The sequence below is a fragment of the Eulemur rufifrons genome, chromosome 7 (genome assembly GCF_041146395.1).
Source record: "Eulemur rufifrons isolate Redbay chromosome 7, OSU_ERuf_1, whole genome shotgun sequence".
NCBI lineage: Eukaryota > Metazoa > Chordata > Mammalia > Primates > Lemuridae > Eulemur > Eulemur rufifrons.
The window spans coordinates 62,009,347-62,015,730 of record NC_090989.1 but is presented as its reverse complement, the minus strand read 5'-3'; the positions used below and the strand labels follow the sequence as shown (position 1 = coordinate 62,015,730).

The following is a 6,384-nucleotide window of genomic DNA, read 5'->3' as shown; positions in this document are numbered from 1 at the left end:
TTGTGACACTATGATTATAGTGTAAGTAGAAAAAGAACTGGTCCTCAAGATCTGACTGAATGAGCAGCTACTCATATTGACCTTTCTGTTCTCCCTTTGTCTTGGGACTACATGGAATCCAGGGACTAGGGACTGTTTAAACCTACAAGTGGCAGTTAAATGGACATATGTGATTTGTGCCACATCCCTTCCTTTGGGGGTCTCACCTTCTCTTTGTCTCAGGTGGGGCTGCCCAGCCCCCTCACTGTATCCCCAGATTCAGGGAGGAGCGTGTGACCAGACCTGGGTAGTCAGAGCCTTGTTTGCCAGGGCAATTGGAGACAATGCTGGTTGGAGTTGGCTCCATTCCCCTGGCCTCAGTGACTGATTCATGGATGGTCATGTGACATCACTAAGGTTAATCAAACCTATTGAAATAATGTTGTCTTTTCCTCTGTGACTGTGAGTTATAAGCACGATATAAGTTGCAACTACTGTGGGCCATCTTCCCCAGCCAAAAGTATCTCTTTTTGGAAGGGATGAGCCCAACATACAAAGAAATGCAAAACTGAGCCCATACCACACTCTTTGAGTTCCTGGACCAGGCTCTGTGTGAAGGCTCTAGCTTTAGGTATGTGCTGTCTAATATGACTGCCACCAATACATGTGGCTACAGAGCACGCAAAATATGGCTAGTCCAAATTGAGATGCCTGGAAACGTAAAATATTAATACATACCAGATTTGAAAACTTAGTGTAAACAAATTTAAAGTGTTTCATTAATAATTTTAACATTCTATTACATATTGAAAGTAGAATAATTTTGGATATATTGGATTAAATAAAATATATTGCTAAGGTTAATTTCACCTTTGATCTTTTAACTTTTTAAAATGTCTAATAATAATTTTTAAATTACATATGCATGTCACATTATATTCCTATTGGCTAGTGCTTCTCTAGACTTTAGATACAAGAGCCAATAAGTTCCCCTTTTTACTGATTCTGATTTGAGTTGAGTTTTGTCATTTGCAAATGACAGAGTTAGGATAGGCACATATTGGGTCCCAGCTTGGGAGGTTAGTAAGACACAGGAATGGGAAGCAGAGCCCTGCATAAATCATCAGGAGGAGACCACAGAACATTAGGCGCTCAGTGTACGTGGCATTTGTGACCACTCAAATTACATCTCTTTTCCTCACTTCTGAGCTCTGGGTGCAAATTTCCTAATGTCAGCTAGATATTTCTCATTAGCCATCCCAGGACCATGAAGTCAATGTGTGTATGACCTCTGCTCAACCACACTCAAAGATTCAGTCATGCTTGACCTCACCCCGTCCCCTGCCTCTTGATTTTTAATCAAAATAGACTTTTGAGCCAGGATGAACTTTAAGGTCCTCTAGTTGGCTATAAACTCATTTCGCAGATATGAAAACTGATTAGTGAGAAAGCCTGTTGAATTATTCTCCATGATGCCGTTCGGCTGTCATAGCCCTTCCCTGGGACAGAAGCAAGCAACGCCTGTACTCCGCCTCCCTTTCGCCATCCTCTGACTCCTGTGCAACTGGGTTTCATGATCGGCGTGATTGCACTGCCCCCTGGTGGAGCCGGCAAACGCTGGTTAGCAGCGAGCCCAGGAGCCCATGAAGGAGCCGTCAAGGATTAGAGAAGTTGTACTAATTTTGTTTTCATTCATTTGTTTTTGTACAAGAAGAAGCATATAACATCTGACTCACTTACTTATCAAATTCATATTAGAGAACAAGCTATATTCGATAAATTGAAAACAATTTGAAAGTGTGCTTTAATGTCAACGGTGAAAGAGGAAAGGAGCAGAAAGGGAGTGATTAGGGTCAGAGGGGAAGACAGACCTCAAGAGCGAGGCAGAGAAAGAATAACAAGGGATATTTTGAAAAGGGAGGTACAAGGGAAGGCACGGTGGGAAGCACAGGAAGAGACTTTTAGATGAAAAACGCAATCACTGCAGGGTGAGGGTTCTGCAGAGGCCGGGGCTATCTTCCCAAGAAGGATTTCTAGAAGGTCAATACAAGGTCCGGGGTCCTTTTTGGGTGGTGACTAACTAAATGGGCCTTCTGAGGACAATAGTGAAGAGGCATTAGGGAAATTACAGCGAAGACTCTGGACGAGGTGGGGTGGCGGTGCAGGGTGGATGGTTTCAAGTACAACACTCGAGGCTCCTTCCTGCAGTGCCACACGCCGAGCTCCAGGGGGTGTGTAGGAGACCACGGATAGAGGGCCACCGACGTGACAGTTCACTAAAAACAGGTGACAAAGCAAGACTCTGCCGTCCTCAACCTTTTTGGCACTAGAGATCAGTTTCATGGACAAGAATTTTTTCACGGACTGGGGATGGGGGTGTTGGGGCGTCGTGAGTGGGGTGGGTGCTGTGCGGAGCTCGGGTGGTGATATGTGCCTGTTTCCTAACAGGACACGGACCAGTGATGGGCCTAGGCCCCGGGCTTGGGGACCCCATTTGGGGCCATATGAGTTAGGTAGAGCTGCCGTAACAAAATGCCACAGACTGGGAGACTTAAACAACAGAAATTTATTCTTTGGGGTTTTTTTCTTTTCTTTTTTTTTTTAATTTCAAAATATTAATGGGTTACAAATATTTTTAGTTACGTAGATCTCTTTTGTAATGCTTGAGTCATGGCTATAAGTGTGCCCATCACCCAAATCGGAAATTTATTCTCACCGTTCTGGAGTGTGGAAGTCTAATATCAAGGTGCTGGCAGGGTTGGTTTTGGACAGTTCTCTCTTCCTGGCTTGCATTTGGCCGCCTTCTTTCTCCCTGTGCGCCCACACGGCCTTTCCTCTGTGTGCACAGCGGGGAGAGTGATCTCTCGTGTCTCTTCCTCTTCTTATGAGGACACTAGTCCCAACAGATTAGGGCCCCACCCGTATGATTTCATGTAACCCTAATTGCCTCCTTAAAGGCCCTATCTCCAAATACAGTCACATTGGGGATTAGGGCTTCAACATATGAATTTGGGGGGGGTGGGCGGGCAATATTGTTCATAAAGGGACCAAGTTAGAACGTTGCACCCTCTGTGGTGGGACAGCCCTCTCCCACCTTGGCAGAGTGGAAGGCGTGGGAAGGAGCAGCGAGGGACCCGGGGGTGGAGGGATAGTGGTGCTGTGGGGATGAGGGGGGTGGGGGGCAGGGCAATGAGGTCTACCTACCTCCGTGGTGGTCAGGGCCTCCATTGTCTGCCTTGCAACAGTGACAAGAAGAAAATAGTAATTCCAGACCTGGGGTGATCAGAGGTGACATTTTCTCCATGGCCATAAAGGTGAACTTTCAGTGACTCTCACCCGCAAGGACCCACTCAAGAGCTCTGCCATGAAAAGTGGGGAGCTCTGGCAGAATGGGTTCTGGCATTTTCACGGGAAGGGGCTTGGCTTCATTTTTTAAATTGCCCATACCTTTCTCGGGCCCATACCTTCTTGTGAGCCAGAGGAAGCCTAGGGGATGGGATACAAACACAGCAGTTCAGAAGGAGACAGCAAGTGATGTGGGCTGATGGACATGTAAGGATTGACCAAGAGGAGTGAGAGAGAGACCAACACACACACACACACACACACACACCCACCCCAGATACACTAATAGACTGGATGTACTTTGCATAGTGGAGAATCTTTATTATCTGTCCTTTTGGTTTATCATTGTTAAAGTCCTTTATACCAGGTGGTGTTTTCCCAGCCACAGGTGTGGGAAGAAATGTGGCTTGGCTATTGGTCTTGCCCCTGAGATGGGCGGCATTGAACCAAGGGCTGGCATCTGGTGTGGGGACCAGGGGTTCCTCTGCATGTACTGTTGGTGCAGTGGGGCTGGCAGGAAGCAGCTGGAGGACCCTCTCACTGTGATCCCATTGGCAGATGCACCGTGGCAAGTGGTTAGTTCCATGTGTGCCCAGCAACCTGTCTCTCCTCAAGCCAGTGAGGAATGTAATAGAGCACAATTATATTAATAACTAGCATGTCTATATGTCAGGGATGAGAGAAGAGGAAAAGTAAGAGGGGACTAGGAGCTCACACTCAGAAAAGTCTGGGCCTTTTTGCAGTTGGTAGAGGAGAGACCACAAAGGGGCTAAAAACTAATGAAAATAACCAAGTTGTCATTTAAGTTCAAATATGTTGAAGGTCCTGCCTAAGCCATTTAGAAAGCAAGCTCACTTGGGCCAGTTTCACAGAGTTCAGTGTTCTCTGACCAGTAACTATATCTATTTGGTAGATATACATAACACTTTTACCAGAGGCAGGGATAAGAGAAGAGGAAGCAGGAAATTTTGAGGAGTGCAGCACGTCCACAGCAAAGTAATTCCTGGGCAGCCCTGAATGCCTGTCTCTTCCCTTCCACTTGTGCAGATCCGTGAGCTAGAATGCAAGCAAAACTTGTTTAGGAGCAGAATAATCAAAGTAGTCTAGTATCCTCCTTGTGGGTTTTGTGTTCAGGCTGTAAGAGCCACTGGGGGGCTGGGCCAGCAGGTAGAAGAGACCTGAGTATAGATTTTGGAAACAGGGAGACGAGGGAATCAGTGCTGGCATGTCAGCGGAAGCATTCAGCTTGAACTTGAGGGCGTGTCATAGAGAAAATGAGTAGTGAGCTCAGAGAAAAAGCTGGGCTCCCCTGTCCCGGATCATCTGCTTCCCAGAGTTCTCACATTCCCCAAGTCCCATGTCTGTATTTGCTGCTGTTATTTACTCTATCTGGGATAGAGGTGAAAGCCCAGTGCTTTGGAGAGAAGAGTTTCTTTGCAAGGCTTATTACAATTAGTTGTTGTGTTTGTTAAGATAACTCTCTCAGTGTTCAAAGCTCCAAGGTGACTACGCCCCAGGATCACACTCCAGGTGCTACACTCCTTAGGAGACTGGCAGCCAGTCCTGCGTCTCTGACACTGTGGCTGGTGCCCCTGAAGACACTTGGCTCCTGAGACTCTGTGGGCCAGGTGGCTCTGCCTTTTACCTTACAACCGCAGCAACCCCAGAGACCCAGCTGACCTTTTGTTGCTTACTGATACATCAGGAGAAGCAATTTATCAGGACCTGCTCACAGAACTAAATTGCCGCAGAATTTTACGAAGTTCAAATCCCTTTTTACTTTAGGGCAGGGGTTGGCATATTTTTTCTATAAAGGAGCAGATAAAAAACATTTTAGCCTTTGTGGGCCAGTTTCTGTTGCAACTACCTGTCTCTGACATTGTAGCATAAAAGCAGCCATAAACAATATGTAAATGAATGAGCATGGCTATATTCTAATAAAATGCTATTTATAAAAACAGGGAGCTGGCTGGATTTGGCCCACAGGCTATAGTTTGCTGGCCCCTGATATAAAATCTTTTTTATAATCTCCTCTCATCTTTACCCGATGCCATCACCAGAACAATTTATATTCCATAGTTATTGGGAGAGATGGGGGAAGCTTAAAAATTCAAGGTATTTGTTTTTATGGCTCCATAGGGTCTTGGCCATTGATAAGGGGTGGTACTAGGGGGTGTACATACCCCTGATAATTAGCATTTGAAAGCCCTTCTGGGACTGAGTTACTGACAGAGCTCTAGGTGAGCTCCCCACGGTTCTGCATCAATAGACAAGTCAAACACCAAGATTATAGGCTTCTACCTTGCAAATACGGATGGTAGATCAATTCAATTCCAACTGCACCTTAATTATAAAATGAGTCTAAAAAATATTTCTGGGTAAAGATGGAATTAAGAATGCAAATGTAAGTTTACCAGGGGTTGCCATTTGCCTTTCTGCCTGGCAGGAATAAGAACAAATGTGTTACTGTAGCCTCACCAAAAAGTAAAAGATTAGACTCGTGTTTTGCTGGAAAATAAGTGAGAATAGTATCTCAGTGTTGTTTTAATTTGTGTTTTTCTCATTAGGAGTGATGTAAGCATATTTTCATATGTTTATGAAACATTTCTTTCCTTTTCCTTTTCTTTTCTCTCCTTCCCTTCCCTTCCCTTCCCTTCTCTTCCCTTCCCTTCCCTTCTCTTCATTTTCTTCTTTCTGAATTGGCTTGCTCTGGGCTTCCCTCATTAATAGTTTAGGTGCTCGCTTCGGCAGCATATATACTAAAATTGGAACGATACAGAGAAGATTAGCAAAAAAAAAAAAAAAAAAAATAGTTTAGTGGTTTACTGCTCTGTTACATCAGTTTCCACTATTCTATCTGCTTTAAAACTTCCATAATATGATCACTGTCACTGAAACATTTTCTTATCTGTGAATTTATCTGTTGTTGTCTGTTGTCCTTGAATTACTGGAGTTTTTGTTCTAGAATGTTTTTCTTTTGGAATCTTTATGTAGTCTTTTTTTTTTTTCATATAGGTTGCATTTTTTCCCAGTTTGTTCACTTGTATTTTAGTTTCATTT

At 44.5% G+C, this 6,384-nt stretch overlaps 1 pseudogene; it reads left to right on the top strand.

The window, feature by feature from the left end:
• The first annotated feature begins 6,059 nt into the window (after positions 1-6,059).
• LOC138388904 (U6 spliceosomal RNA) lies at positions 6,060-6,159 on the top strand (annotated as a pseudogene).
• Positions 6,160-6,384: the final 225 nt, after the last annotated feature.